The following is a 16,938-nucleotide window of genomic DNA, read 5'->3' as shown; positions in this document are numbered from 1 at the left end:
TGAGGTAACTGAGGCCCAGAGCAGTGAAGCGACTTGCCCAAAGTCACACAGCTGACAATTGGCGGAGCCGGGATTTGAAGCCATGACCTCTGACTCCAAAGCCCGGGCTCTTTCCACTGAGCCACGCTGCTTCTCTTACAGTTCGGGTAAAAGGGACTTGTGAGTTGAAATCTTCAAACCAGGCATCACCTTGTTGGGTTCACGTGGAGGACTCCCCAGTCCAAACTCCAAATGGCCAGTAGATTTCTACAGTAAGGCCAGAACAATCAGCTCAGCAAAGCCAGAGAACTAGTTCTCATACTGCAGCTGCTTGAGGTATCAAAGTAAGACAGCAGAAAATGGAGATATGTCTAGCCCTGTTAGCCCCTGGCTAGTGAGGCCCAAATTAAGAACCCTGGATCACTTCACCACCTTTCTCTTAAATCATCTAGAAACTGGCCTTTATTGGTTCCTTTCCATCTGACATAGCCATCTGCTCACCTTACACTTTCAACATGTTTCTTTTCTCCCTCTGGGAACTTTATGATGTAATTCTTAGTCATAGACCTTCAAAATATGGCACAATGATTAGAATTAAGAATAGTCATAACTGTAATGATTTACCTCTTACTTCGTTCATTTAATTCCTTGTGGTATTTGTTAAGCTACACCGTAAACTCACGGGGAACGTATCTGGTTGCATCGAACTCCCTCAAGCACTTAGTACAGTGCTCTGCACACAGTGAGCGCTCAATAAATACCATTGATTGATTCATTCACTCAGTCAGTCATATTTATTGAGCGCTTACTGTGTGCAGAGCACTGTACTAAGCGCTTGGGAAGTACAAGTTGGAAACACTATGTGCCCTACACTGTACTAGGCAGTGGGATAGACATCAGGTAATCAAGTTGAACCTAATCCAGGTAATCAAGTTAAACATAATCAATGGATCAGTAGTGATTCCCAAGCCCTTTGCAGAACACTGCACTGAGCACTTGGAAGAGAACAATAGAAATAGACACAGTCCCTGCCTTCAAGGAGCTTATAATCTAACTTCAGGGTGGTAGGTTGAGGAGAAATAAAGCTAAACACTTCTCTCAGTTGGTAGTAAGTATATGGAATTTGTTCTAATTTGCAGGTGAAAAATATTAGTAAACTTAAAAAAGGTTTGGATAAATTCCTTGACAAGGGGGCCTTAAGAGATTATATTGAGGGGAAAGTAAGGGACATTAAAATATTCATCTCTATGCATGAGGACCCCCTCTCAGGGTCACACCTGGAGAGTTTCCAGTACTCTACCAGTCTCAGCTACAGGAGGGAGAGTCAAGCAGAGGCCAACCCATTCCATTTCTAGCTTTGCCAGTGGCTTCCAAGTGGAAGGCAATCTGCTACTGTGAGCTACTGTTAGACTGTGAGCCCACTGTTGGGTAGGGACTGTCTCTATATGTTGCCAACTTGTACTTCCCAAGTGCTTAGTACAGTGCTCTGCACACAGTAAGTGCTCAATAAATACGATTGATTGATTGATTGCTACAAGTCAAAACTCACCAGTGCTGGGCAGCAGCAGCATGGGAAAGAGTGGAGGATGGAGACTCAAGTTGACTGTGCGGAAGGAGGCAATGCCAAACCACTGCCATATTTTTACCAAGAACATTCTATGAATACACTACCAGAACGATTGCAGATGGAGAACGGGGTGCTCTGGGAAGAGATGTGTCCATGGAGTCGCTATGTGTCGGAAACGACTCGATGACTTAAAGACAAGATGCAGGAGGACAGGATATCATCACTATCGGGTGATTGACTGATTGGCCATTAGTCTGACCTAGGAAGGGCAATCCCTTTGCTTTTGAAATGGAGGCATATGTCACGATTTTATTTAAACTGAGTGGTCAGTGTTTTGTCTCAATTACTACGGTCTTTGAACTGGTAGGGTGTTGTGGAGAATTTTAGCTTCCCAAGCTTCCCAGATGGGCTTGCGTGACAGTCTGCCAGGAACATCGTTCCCTTTTTCCTTACGACACTGAATTAGAAGATGTTCGCGTGAAAAGATAGGTTAAAAAAAATCCACTGGTCTGAGCAAGACTGTAATGGCAGAAAATAAAAAGGTGCCTCCTTCTTCTCCCATGGATTGCTCTGTCAGAGTAAATTCTCTAATCCCACGCAGGCTTACCGAGGAAATCAGTGTAGAGAAATAGAAAATGGAAAGATTCTGGTGCCTCCCATGCTTAGCCCACCCCTTTCCTGCTGAGCCTACTTTCTGAAATAGGAAAACCTCTGACTATAAATTCCTCCTCTACTTTATATGCTCCTTATGGGCAAGGATCATACTTACTGAGCGCTTACTGTGTGTAGAGCACATTACTAAGCCCTTGGGAAAGTACAATTTGACAATAAGTGTAGCAGCATTTGTTTATCGCGTACAATGTGCCAGGCACCGCACTGAGCACTGTGGTGGATACAAGCAAATTGGGTTGAACACAGTCCCTATCCCACGTGGGGCTCACAGTCTTAATCTCTATTTTACAGATGAGGTAACTGAGGCACAGAGAAGGGAAGTGACTTGCCCAAGGTCATACAGCAGACAAGTGGAGGAGTCAGGATTAGAACTCAGGTCTGTCTGACTCTGAGGCCTGTGCTGTCTTCACTAGGCCATGCTGCTTCTCTAACAATATAACAATAAACAGACATATTCCCTTCCCACAACAACCTTACAGTTTAGAGGGAGCTTATAGTCTAGATCATGTCTAGAGACATGAGGCATGAGACATGAGAAGCAGCGTAGCTCAGTAGAAAGAGCACGGGCTTGGGGGTCAGCGGTCATGGGTTCAAATCCCAGCTCCACCTATTGTCAGCTATGTGACTTTGGGCAAGTCACTTAACTTCTCTGTGCCTCAGTTACCTCATCTGTAAAATGGGGATGAAGACTCTGAGCCCCCCGTGGGACAATCTGATAACCTTGTAACCTCCCCAGCGCTTAGAACAATACTTTGCACATCGTAAGTGCTTAATAATGCCATCGTTATTATTATTATGTGTACTTCTACTACTACTACTACAATAATAATAATAATAATAATAATAACAATGATATTTGTTAAGTGCTTGCTATGTTCCAGGCACTGTAGCTACACAATAATCTGGCCCTACATGGGGCTTACAGTCTAAGTAGGAGGGAGAATATGTATTGAATCCCTATTTTGCACATGAGGGAACTGAGGCACAGAGAAGTAAAGTGACTTGCCCAAGGTCACACAGCAGACAAGCTGCAGTTAAGTATTGTCTTATACTTTTCTAAGTGCTTAGTACAGTGCTCTGTCCATAGGAAGTGCTCAATAAATGGTATTAATGGATTTATTGACATAAATGAACCAATTTATTTGAGAAGCAGCAAATTTCAAGAAGCATTGTGGCCTAGTGGATAGAGTAGGGGCCTGGGGGTCCGAAGGACCTGGGTTCAATTCCAGCTCCACCACATCTGCTGTTTAACCTTGGGCAAATCACTTCACTTCTCTGTGCCTCAGTTCCCTCGTCTATAAAACGGGGATTAAGACTGTGAGCCCCATGCGGGACAGGGACCATGTCTAACCTGACAATCTTGTACTTACCCCCGTGCTTAGGAAAACTACCAGTGGTAGGAGATGCTTTTAAAAGTGTTGAGTTAATCATTTTGTAAAATGGCATTACTGATGTTGAGAGTCCACGTCAGCACATGTACAACTGCCAGGCTTAGGGTGGCTTTTCCAACCCTTTCCCCATCGGAGAAGCAGACCACAGGCCTGGGAGTCAGAAGGAGCTGGGTTCTAATCCCGGCTCCTCCCCTTGTCTGCTGTGTGACCTTGGGCAAGTCACTTCATTTCTCTGGACCTCAGTTACCTCATCTGTAAAATGGGGATTACGACTGTGAGCCCCACGTGGGACAGGGACTGTGTCTCATCCGATTTGCTGGTATCCACCCCAGGGTTTAGTACAATGCCTGGCACATAATAAATGCCTAACAAATATCATAGTCATTATTATTAGCATTATTTTTGGAGGCAGGCAGTGATTCCTGAGGAGGAAGACTTTGGTCCCTCTATCTGTCACCATTAAGTCCTGCTGCCTTAGCAATCTCAGGGCCAATACCCTGGTCCTCCCATGGAGTAGGACAATCGATACAGTGCTGTGCACACAGTAAGCGCTCAATAAATACGATTGATTGATTGATTGATTTGATGAGAGCAGAGTATGGGGTAGCCCACTGTGGGAGCATGGGAGTTTGGGTTGTTTCTCCAGCAATAGTTTGCGTAACTGTTCCTATTAAGCCCATACGCTGTGCACTAGATTCAATCATTCAGTCATATTTACTGAGCGCTTACTAAGCATGGTACTAAGCACTTGGGAGAGTACAATACAGCAGTATAATGGACACATTCCCTGCCCACAACGAGCTTACAGTCTAGATTGGTAAACTGTATCTACCAGTTCTGTTGTACTGTTACTCTCCCAAGTGTTTAGTACAGTGCTCTGACACAGTAAGTGCTCAATAAATTCCCGGCTCCGCCAATTGTCTGCTGTGTGACTTTGGACAAGTCACTTCACTTCTCTGTGCCTCAGTTCCCTCATCTGTAAAAATGGGGATTAAGACTGTGAGTCCCACGTGGGACAATCTGATCACCTTGTAGCCTCCCCAGTGCTTAGAACAGTGCATTGAACATAGTAAGTGCTTAACAAATGCCATTATTATTATTAATAATAATAAATACCACTGATTAATTGTAGAGTACCAAACTAAGCACTGTGAAAGAATACACAGGTGACAATTAGACATTGTCCCTGTCCCTCTGGCAGCTCACAGTGAAACAGCATGACTTAGTGGAAAGAGCACGGGCTTGGGAGTCAGAGGATGTGGGTTCTAATCCCGACTTCTCCACTTGTCTGCTGTGCGACCTTGGGCAAGCCATTTAACTTCTCTGTGCCTCAGTTACCTCATCTGTAAAATGGGGATTAAGACTGTGAGCCCCAAGTGGGATAACCTGATTACCTTGTACCCACCCCAGCACTCAGGACAGTGTTTAGCACATAGTAACTGCTTAACAAATACCATTATTATTATTATTATAAGAGATGATGATGGTGATTAGGGTTGATGATGATGATGTGTGTCCTCAATCCCCCTGCTGCATCTTAGCCCCAGTATAAATAATAAACACCAGGTAATAAATCCAACCAATAATAACTTAAACAGATAAGTGCAGAAAAGAGTTGAGATACCTGAGAAGATGGTATGAAGAACGTGGGTGGAGCAATCATCATCATCATCAATCGCATTTATTGAGCGCTTACTATGTGCAGAGCACTGTACTAAGCGCTTGGGAAGTACAAATTGGCAACATATAGAGACAGTCCCTACCCAACAGTGGGCTCACAGTCTAAAAGGGGGAGACAGAGAACAAAACCAAACATACTAACAAAATAAAATAAATAGGATAGATATGTACAAGTAAAATAAATAAATAAATAAATAGAGCAATCAGCGAAGGCTTCCTGAAAGAGGCAATTTAGGAGGATTTTGAAGGAGGGTCAAGATGGGATTTGGTGAAACTAAGGTGAGAAGCCATACCAGGCTAGGAGAAAAATGCTAGCAGTGGGGCAGTGTTTGGAGAATTGGGGACAATGGATGGTTCCGAAGACTATCAATGGGATGTCCTACTGAGAGCTCACCTCCTCCAGGAGGCCTTCCCAGACTGAGCCCCCTCTTTCCTCTCCCCCTCCTCCCCCTCTGCCTTACCTCATTCCCTTCCCCACAGTACTTGTATATATGTATATATGTTTGTTTGTATTTATTACTCTATTTATTCTACTTGTACATACCTATTGTATTTATTTTATTTTGTTAATATGTTTTGTTTTGTTCTCTGTCTCCCCCTTCTAGACTGTGAGCCCACTGTTGGGTAGGGACCGTCTCTATATGTTGCCAACTTGTACTTCCCAAGCGCTTAGTACAGTGCTCTGCACACAGTAAGCGCTCAATAAATATGATTGATTGATTGATTGATGTGTGTCACTTTTCAAATGAGTCAGATCTGATCAAGACATCTGCCTAGATCTGTCCCCCCGGGGCAGTCTTTCTTTCTCATTCATTCATTCATTCAATTGTATTTATTGAGTGCTTACTGTGTGCAGAGCACTGTATTAATCAATCAATCAATCAATCGTATTTATTGAGCGCTTACTATGTGCAGAGCACTGTACTAAGCGCTTGGGAAGTACAAATTGGCATCACATAGAGACAGTCCCTACCCAACAGTGGGCTCACAGTCTAAAAGGGGGGAGACAGAGAACAGAACCAAACATACCAACAAAATAAAATAAGTAGGATAGAAATGTACAAGTAAAATAAATAAATAAATAAATAGAGTAATAAATATGTACAACCATATATACATATATACAGGTGCTGTGGGGAAGGGAAGGAGGTAAGACGGGGGGATGGAGAGGGGGACGAGGGGGAGAGGAAAGAAGGGGCTCAGTCTGGGAAGGCCTCCTGGAGGAGGTGAGCTCTCAGCAGGGCCTTGAAGGGAGGAAGAGAGCTAGCTTGGCGGATGGGCAGAGGGAGGGCATTCCAGGCCCGGGGGATGACGTGGGCCGGGGGTCGATGGCGGGACAGGCGAGAGCGAGGTACAGTGAGGAGATTAGTGGTGGAGGAGCGGAGGGTGCGGGCTGGGCAGTAGAAGGAGAGAAGGGAGGTGAGGTAGGAGGGGGCGAGGTGATGGACAGCCTTGAAGCCCAGGGTGAGGAGTTTCTGCCTGATGCGCAGATTGATCGGTAGCCATTGGAGGTTTTTGAGGAGGGGAGTAATATGTCCAGAGTGTTTCTGGACAAAGATAATCCGGGCAGCAGCATGAAGTATGGATTGAAGTGGAGAGAGACACGAGGATGGGAGATCAGAGAGAAGGCTAGTGCAGTAGTCCAGACGGGATAGGATGAGAGCTTGAATGAGCAGGGTAGCAGTTTGGATGGAGAGGAAAGGGCGGATCTTGGCAATGTTGCGGAGCTGAGACCGGCAGGTTTTGGTGACGGCTTGGATGTGAGGGGTGAATGAGAGAGCAGAGTCGAGGATGACACCAAGGTTGCGGGCTTGTGAGACGAGAAGGATGGTAGTGCCGTCAACAGAGATGGGAAAGTCAGGGAGAGGACAAGGTTTGGGAGGGAAGACAAGGAGCTCAGTCTTCGACATGTTGAGCTTTAGGTGGCGGGCGGACATCCAGATGGAGATGTCCTGAAGGCAGGAGGAGATGCGAGCCTGGAGGGAGGGGGAGAGAGCAGGGGCAGAGATGTAGATCTGGGTGTCATCAGCGTAGAGATGATAGTTGAAGCCGTGGGAGCGAATGAGGTCACTAAGGGAGTGAGTGTATATTGAGAACAGAAGGGGACCAAGCACTGAACCTTGGGGAACTCCCACCGTAAGAGGATGGGAGGGGGAGGAGGAGCCTGCAAAAGAGACTGAGAAAGAACGACCGGAGAGATAAGAGGAGAACCAGGAGAGGACGGAGTCTGTGAAGCCAAGGTCAGATAACGTGTGGAGGAGAAGGGGGGTGGTCCACAGTGTCAAAGGCAGCTGAGAGGTCGAGGAGGATTAGGACAGATTAAGCACTTGGAAAGTACCATTCGGCAACAGATAGAGACAATCCCTACCCAACAACGGGCTCACAGTCTAGAAGGGGGAGACAGACAGCAAAACAAAACAAGTAGACAGGCATCAAGAGCATCAAAATAGATAAAGAGAATTATAAACGTATACACAACATTAATAAAATTAACAGAATAAGAAGTGTACAAATATACACAAGTGCTGTGGGGCGAGGAAGGGGGTAGAGCAGAGGGAGAGAGTCGGGGAGATGGGAAGCAGCGTGGCTCAGTGGAAAGAGCGTGGGCTTGGGAGGCAGAGGTCATGGGTTCGAATCCCACCTCCCCCACATGTCTGCTGTGTGACCTTGGGCAAGTCACTTCACTTCTCTGTGCCTCAGTTCCCTCATCTGTAAAATGGGGATTAAGACTGTGAGCCCCACATGGGACAACTTCACCTCCTTGTGCTCCCCCAGCGCTTAGGACAGTGCTTTGCACATAGCGCTTAACAAATACCAACATTATTATTATTATTATGGGGAGGGGAGGAGGAGCAGAGGAAATGGGGGCTCAGTCTGGGAAGGCCTCCTGAAGGAGGTGAGCTCTCAGTAGGGCTTTGAAGGGGGGAAGAGAGCTAGTTTGGTGGATAATAATAATAATAATAATAATAATAGCATTTGTTAAGCGCCTACTATGTGCAAAGCACTGTTCTGGCCTTCTGGATCCCAGGCCCATGCTTTATCCAGCCCTCAATTACAGGTGGAACTCTTTTCTGGTTACACCTTTGGTAAGTTTCCCCAGGTCCTGGGCTTCTGCATGCTTTTGCAGCTTCGGTCTGACCGAAGACCTCGGGAGGACAGGAAGTTTTAAACGGAATAAGGCTGCTCCCGAAGCAAATCCGCAAGGCCCACGTCTGCAGTGAGCAGTAGAGGGAGCTCCAGGATTTGAATGAGCTCTCCAACCTGGTAAAAGGATAATATTTGACCTAATCAAATCGAAGATAAAAAGGATTTGCTATTTAGAGCATCTGCAGGGTGCAGTGAAATCCCTGGAATCGTTTCCAGTGAAATCACATTGCGAAGAATTTTCCTTGGGACTCCAGATCAATTCATATCACTCTGGTTGAGCCTACATAAAAATAACTGTGGCATATAATAATAATAATGATAATAATAATAATTGTAATTATGGTATTTAAGTACTTACTACGTGCCAGGAACTGTACTAAGCACTGGAGTGGATACAAGCAAATCAGATTGGACACAGTTCCTAACCCATGTAGGGCTCACAATCTCAATCCTCATTTTACAGATGAAGTATCTGACGTCCAGAGAAGTAAAGTGACTTGCCCAAGGTTACACAGCAGACAGGTGGTGGAGCCAGGATTAGAACCCAGGACCTTCTGACGCTTAGGCCCATGCTCGATCCACTACACCAGGTTGATTTGTCTCCATATGTTGCCGACTTGTACTTCCCAAGTGCTTAGTACAGTGCTCTGCACACAGTAAGCGCTCAATAAATACGATTGATTGATTGATTTGTTAAGCACTTACGATGTACCAAGCACTGTACTAAGCGCTGGGGTAGCTGCATGACAATCCTGTCCTTCCTGAGGCTCACAAAGTAGGTGGGGAGAACAGGTATCAAATCCCCAATTTGCAGGTGAGGAAACAGAGGCACAGAGAAGTTAAATGAATTGCCAAGGTCACACAGCAGGTAGGGAGTAGAACCTGGATTAGAACTCACATTCTTGGACTCCCAGGCCTGTGCTCTTTCCGTTCGGCCACACTACTTCTCATCTATCTCTAATGATAATACTAATTATGGTATTTGTTAAGTGCTTGTTGTGGGCAGGGACTGTGTCTGTTATACTGTTGTGTGATAATAATAATAATAATAATAATAATAATAATAATGGCATTTATTAAGTGCTTACTATGTGCAAAGCACTGTTCTTAGTGCTGGGGAGGTTACAAGGCAATCTGGTTGTCCCACAGGGGTCTCACAGTCTTCGTCCCCATTTTACAGATGAGGTAACTGAGGCCCAGAGAAGTTAAATGACTTGCCCAAAGTCACACAGCTGACAACTGGCGGAGCTGGGATTTGAACCCATGACCTCTGACTCCAAAGCCCGTGCTCTTTCCACTGAGCCACGCTGCTTCTCTCCCAAGCACTTACTACAGTGCTCTGGATGCAGTAAGTGCTCAATAGATTCATTCATTCAATCGTATTTATTGAGCGCTTACTGTGTGCAGAGCACTGTACTAAGCACTTGGGAAGGACAAGTTGGCAACATATAGAGACGGTCCCTACCCAACAGCAGGCTCACAGTCTAGAAGGGGGAGACAGACAACAAAACAGAACATTTTAACAAGATAAGATAAATAGAATAAATACATACAAATAAAATAGAGTAATAAATATGTACAAACATATATATATATATATATATATATATATATATATATATATATATACAGGTGCTGTGGGGAGAGGAAGGAGGTAAGGCAGGGGGATGTGGAGGGGAGGAGGGGGAGATGAAGGAGGGGGCTCAGTCTGGGAAGGCCTCCTGGAGGAGGTGAGCTCTCAGTGGGGCTTTGAAGGGAGGAAGATATCGATTGATTGATTGATTGCTTAATATGCATTGAATACTGTTCTAAGCCCTGGGGTAGATACAAGTTATTCAGGCCAGACACCGCCCCTGTCCCACATGGTTCTCAAAGCCTGAGAGGAAGGAAAGCAAGTATTGAATCTTCATTATACAATTGAGGAAACTGAGGCTGAGAAAAGTGACATGACTTACCCAGGTCGCACAGCAGTCACGTGGCAAAGTCAGGATTAGAACCCAGGTCATCTGACACCCGGGCCTGTGATTACTCCACTAGGCCACACTGCTCCTCTGAAACAGAAGCTCTATGTTACAGATCAGCAATACCATTGCCCCCTCCGTAACTGACACCAAAGAGAAGAAAGTTCCTTTGAGGATCAGGATAGAGTCACCAGAGAAGAAGCCGTATCTGACAAACTGACTCCCTCGAGAGATTTCAATACCATAAAGGTGTAGAGGATAGAGCAGGACCCTGGGAATCAGAAGGTCAAGGGTTCTAATCCTGGCTCTGCCACCTGTTTGCTCTGTGACCTTGGGCAAATCACTTTACTTCTCTGGCCCTCAGATACTTCGTCTGTAAAATGGGGATTGAGACTGTGAGCCCTACGTTGGACGGGGACTATGTCCAATACGATTTGCTTGTAACCACGCCAGTGCCTGGCAAATAATAAGCGCTTAACAGATACCACAATCATTATTTTATTATTCTTTTTATTACAGTGGTGATTAAAAAAATCGCTGGACAACAAAGGATTGGTTCATTAACAGCAATGGTCTGCTTCTGCTCTGGGAATGTGCCACCTATCAATGTGAAATCACCAAAAATCAATCAATCAATCATATTTATCAAGCACATACTATGTGTAGAGCACTGTACTAAGTGCTTCCAAGTATACAATGCAACAGAGTTGGTACCCACCTTCCCTACCCACAACTATAGCTCACAGTGTGCGGTAATAATAATATTAATTGTGGCATTTGTTAAGCATTTACTATGTGCCAGGCACTGTACTAAATTTGGGGTAGATGCAAGGTAATCAGATTGGGCACAGTCCCTGTCTCAAATAGGGCCAACAGTCTTCATCCTCATTTTACAGTTGAGGGAACTGAGGCACGGAGAAGTTAAGTGACTTGTCTAAGGTCACACAGCAGACAAGTGGCAAAGCCAGGATCAGAACCCAGGTCCTACATCTGTAGTATGGGGAATAAGACTGTAAGTGCTATGTGGAATAGAGACTGTATCCAACCAGATTATCTAGTACTTATCCCAGGACTTAAATCAGTGTCTGTCACATAGTAAGTGCTTAACAAATGTCACAATTATTATTATTGTTTGCAGAACACTGTACTAAGCACTTGGGAGAGTACACAGCAGCAGAAGAAATGGACACGTTCCCTGCCCACAATGAGTTTACACTCAAAACCACATCTTCTCCAGGAAGCCTATCTTGATTCATCTCTCATCTCCCTACCCTATTTTATGTTCCTACTTCGATTCTAGTGAACTTGTCTACCAACTCTATTATATTGTGCTCCCCCAAGCACTTAGTACAGTGTTCTGCACCCAGTAAGCACTCAGTCAATATGATTAATTGATTGATGGATTGACTCATGCACTTGAGCTCATACTCTGAAAGCACGTAGGTACTCATCCCATCCTTCCACAACTTCTCACTGCGGAATCTACAACAGATGTTGGGTGAAGAAAAAGGGGGAGAATTCTGGAAAGGTTGTGGAAGAGAATCTGACAGGATGGAGCAACAGACTGAATATGGGAATTAAAAGCAGTAAGGAATTGAGGATAATGCCACTGTTAAAGGTTGGAGAGACAGGGAACCTGCTTATTAGCTCTGTTGTACTCTCCCAATAAAGCTCCCAATAAATATGACTCATTGATTAAATGACTCTCCTTGCCTCAGTTCCCTCATCTGCAAAAAGGGGATTAAGACTTTGAGCCCCATGTGGGACTTGGTCTTTGTCCAACCCGATTACTTTATATCCAGAGTTTAGTACAGTGCCTGGTACATGGTAAGAATTTAACAAATACCATTTAAAAAAATGAGGCCTTGTCTTTAAGGAAATAGCACAGATTTCTTTTCAAACAAACACGGTTAATGAAACCAAACTAGAATGTCAGTGCTTCCCATAGAAAACCCAAAGAAATGCACATTCATACCGGATTTTATTTGATTGCTATAGTCAACTGATAAATGAGGGTTTAGGAAATGATGTGTTTTGAATGTACAGTTCTGGGTGGGACATGGTGCGGAATGTTTATTTTCTTACTAGGATGAACCATCATTATTAACAGTATTATGTTCTTTGCCCTGTAGAAGATAAGCTGGCGAAATCCCAAGACAAACTTGATGATCCCATTTATTTTCTGCCTATAATCTCCTTTTAATGAGCCACCAATGTCACTGGAATTTGCATATCTCAGGAAGAAGTCTTCACATTTTGTGGTTCAATCAAGAGTCTGCTACAGTTCTGGAAATGGAGGCTGCGGAAGGAGCCTCGTGGAAGGAGAATTGGGCTGGAATCCAAGAGATCAGGCTTCGGATCCCTGCTCTACCACCGGCCTGCTGTGTATCTTTGAGTGAGTCACTTAACTTCCCTTTGCCCGGGTTCTCTCATCTGTGAAATGGGGATGATAACTTCTGCCTCTTTCTCCCTCACAGGGTTGGTTGTGAGGGTGACAGAGATAAGTATTGTGAAAGTGCTTTGGAAAAATAAAGTGCTCAACTAATTCAAGGTGGTACTATTATTTCTGCCAGTTGCCCTGGGGCAATGATGCTTATCTAATAGAACCCCACCCAGTAGCTGGAAGGAATTTTGGTCCCACTTTGGGAGATAATAGCTGAACAGTGAAAAAACAGGATAAAAAAAGCATGGATTCTTTAGAAATGTGGTGTTGGAGGAGACTTTTGAGAATACCATGGACTGCCCAAAAGACAAAACAAGTGGATTTTAGAGTAAATTAAGCCAAAATGGTCTTTGGAAGGCCAAATGACTCAACTTAGATAAGCATGTGAGCCCATTGTTGGGTAGGGACCATCTCTATATGTTGCCGACTTGTACTTCCCAAGCATTTAGTAGACTGTCCAAAAGACAAACAAATGGATTTTAGAGTAAATTAAGCCAAAGTGGTCTTTGGAAGGCCAAATGACTCGACTTAGATAAGCATGTGAGCCCATTGTTGGGTAGGGACCATCTCTATATGTTGCCGACTTGTACTTCCCAAGCGCTTAGTACAGTGTTCTGCACACAGTAAGCGCTCAATAAATATGATTGAATGAATGAATGAATATTTTGGACCCATAATCAGGAGGACTATTTCTCTGGAGAAGACACTAATGCTAGGAAAAGTCCAGGGAAAACATGGAAGAGGTAGACCAGGAGCTAAATGGATAGAGACCATAACAACACTAACGAAAAAACCAATAGAAGTGTTGCGGATTATGGCAGAGGACAGGACATTCTGGAGAAAGTATATCCATGGAGTTGTTATGAATCAGAAATGACTCAACAGCACATAATAATAATAATAATAATAATAATAATAATAATAATAATAATAATAATAATAATAATAATAATAGACCAGGCTAAACGGGCTGTGGGCTCCTCCTGTATGGCACGGCGTAGTGGGTAGAACACGGGCCTGGGAATCTGAAGTTCATAGGTTCTAATCTGGGTTCCGCCACTTGCCTGCTGTGGGACCTTGGCAAGTCACCTCACTTCTCTGGGCCTCAGTTACCTCATCTGTAAAATGAGATTTAAGACTGGAACATGGGACAAGGACTGTGTCCAGCCCGATTTGCTTATATCCACCTGAGCACTTAATACTGTGCCTGGCACATAGTTAAGCACTTAACAAATAACCTAATCATTATTATTATTATTACCATTCAACATTCTACTCAAGCTGTCCTTGCATCATTAAGCATGCATACACACACGCACATACACACAAACACACAAAAAAAGAAATACAGTTTTAGTAAGAAACAACTGCTCTAGTTAGCAGGTGTACCCAGCTACTCAAAAACACTGGGAATGTTACCCCAGCAGTGATACTAAATGGAACTGTTTATGTCAGCAAAGGCCTCTGGAGAGAATAATAATCCATGAGACTGGCTGATAAGAAGAATCATTAAGACTTTTGGCCCTGGAATCCTTTTCAGGGCTCAGAGATGAATATTGGTTCCGTGGCAAAGTGTCAACAGACCCCTCACTGAGGCTTAGGGTGGGGAAATCAGGGTAATGACCTACAAGGGACTGTAAACATCTTGTGGGAAGGGTTCTAATGGGTTCTAATCCTGGCTCTGCCACTTTTCTGCTGTGTGACCTTGGGCAAGTCACTTCACTTCTCTGGGCCTCAGTTGCCTCATCTGTAAAATGGGAATCAAGACTGTGAGCCCCATGTGGGACAGGGACAGTGTCCAACCCAATTTGCTTGCATCTACCCAGCACTTAGTACTATGTGCCAGACAGTGTACTAAACGCTGGGTAGATGCAAGCAAATTGGGTTGGACACTTGTCCCTGTCCCACATGGGGCTCACAGTAAAATCTTAACAAATACTATTATTTTTATTATTATTATTATTATTATTATTATTATTATTATTATTATTATTTTAAACAATTGAATAAACCAGACCAGGTGTTTGCTCCATGTGGACAGCTTAAGCAAGTCAGCTCCGGCTCCTCAAAAACAAACCCCGCTTGATCCTTGAATGATTTGTCTGTGGTTGGTTTTACGAGGCCATCAGTCAGGTAATGGCTCCATCCTCACTAGGGCCATGCAGACCCAACTACTGTGCATTGGTCTATATGGTGGAGTGGATAGAGCACGGTCTTGGGAGTCAGAAGGACCTGGGTTCTAATCCCGGCTCTGCCACGCTCTGCTGTGTGACCTTGGGCAAGTCACTTCACTTCTCTGGGCCTCAGTTACCTCAACTGGAAAATGAGGATTAAGAGTGTGAGCCCTATGTGGACAGGGACAAATGAGGATTAAGAGTGTGAGCCCTATGTGAACAGGGACTGTGTCCAACCCAGTTACACTGTATCCATCCCAGCATTTCCTAAGGAGCCTGGTAAATAATCAGTGCTTAACAACTACCACAGTAGTTTTTATCAACAGAGGAGTATCCAGTGCTGGTAGTGATCCAGTGAATCTGATCTGTTTAGACAGTCAGAATTGACTCATTTGGGTTCCACAGTACAAATTCACATGAATAATCCAGTAATGACTAAATTCACCAGATCGCAACCACTCTCTTGGTATGTGAGGCCAGTTTTCCTTTAAGTTTCCCAGGCTATAAAGTAAGAAGAGATTCCTTGTTGGGACTCGGTGGAATCTCGGAGAGGAGGTTGGAATGTGCAAGGCTCAGAGGATCGCCGCACTATTATCGGAATTAGGCCCCAGCTTCTGCAAACTTCAAAGGCCACGGGCCAGCCCAACCGCATTGACATTCCAGGAGTCTGAGCGTTGGTTATCGAGGCTTTTACGTCTGGCTTCCCCACCCCCACTACAGCTGCTCAAATTGCTTCAGAACCCGAAATGACAGCAACCTTCTCACAGCTCAGCTGTCATTCAAAGACCAGAGATCACAGGGCTTGAATCCTCTCCTTGTTTCTGACGCGCAGCTCAGAGACGTCAGTGGAGGACCAGAGACCAGACCGTGTTTGGCTAATGATTACAGAAACCTGCGAAGCAGGAATGTCCGCTACCCTCTATCAAGATCTTTGGCAGTCCCCGGCTATAACAGAAGGGTGGAGGCTGGAGGGAAATGGGTCTGGAATAACCACACTCCTCAGAATTAATCAACAAGACCAGAGCGGGGCAGGTCCTAGAGATAAAAGCTGCAGGATTGAAAACTTCTAGGAAGAAAAAAAAAATGGGAAGGGCAAGTAAGGAAATTTAGGAAGTGGGCTTGTTGGAGTGGGGAAAGAAAGAAAAGGAATTGGGATGGCCCTGCCTTCATTGCTTTCTTTTCCCCACACCATCTCCACACAGGATTTCCTGGTCTCCTCAAGTGGAACCATGTAAATATGCCCCTTAGTCTCAGTGGCAGGATCATTTCCTGCCGAATACTTTCAGGAAAGGAAAGAGGAGAAAAAGACATCAGGAAGGCAGGGTCGAGGAGGTGTTGTGTGAATAGATTGGACGTGGGCCGGATGAGGATGGCAGATACAATGACACTGCTCCGGACTCCACTCCCAACGTGTTGGCCTTTGAAGTTCGGTCTTCCTGCTAATTCTGATCCCTAACCTTAGCTCAAAAGCAATTTCGCCTCTTGGAATATTTGGATCCGGTGTGAGGCTTAGGACACAGGATGGATTTAGCCATTTCCTTCCTCCTCCCCCTCCCCAGTGGGCTAGTTTCAGTTGACAAAGTGTGTAGATAATTGTCATTGTTAAAAATAAATAACCCTCTGTCCCCTCACCTCCGTTCCATGTGCTCCCAGAGAAGCACTGGAAAGGGATTCCCATTTTCAGAAATTTTCTTTCCCTTGGGTTCAGAGGACCATTTTAACTGATTGTCTAACCAGTCAATCCCCTGTTCATTTATCTGCAAACCAAAGCATCATTTTCAGTATTTATTGGCTTTGTGCTGTATACAGAACACTGTACTAAGTGCTGCTGAATGTCAAGTGTTGTACAGAGGGCCTGTTGGGTACGGAGTACTCTACTGTATGCCTACAGTGTACTGGGTGGTGGCTGGGCCTAGAGCACTCA

General features: G+C 44.7%; 1 non-coding gene across 1 annotated transcript; it reads left to right on the top strand.

Moving 5' to 3' along the window:
* Positions 1-1,238: 1,238 nt before the first annotated feature.
* On the top strand, positions 1,239-1,376 carry LOC119924515. The gene has a single exon (XR_005449226.1). It is a non-coding gene; the product is annotated as a small nucleolar RNA SNORA7 (small nucleolar RNA).
* Positions 1,377-16,938: the final 15,562 nt, after the last annotated feature.

Source organism: Tachyglossus aculeatus, chromosome 2 (genome assembly GCF_015852505.1).
Source record: "Tachyglossus aculeatus isolate mTacAcu1 chromosome 2, mTacAcu1.pri, whole genome shotgun sequence".
Lineage (NCBI taxonomy): Eukaryota > Metazoa > Chordata > Mammalia > Monotremata > Tachyglossidae > Tachyglossus > Tachyglossus aculeatus.
This window is presented reverse-complemented; position numbering and strand designations above follow the sequence as displayed.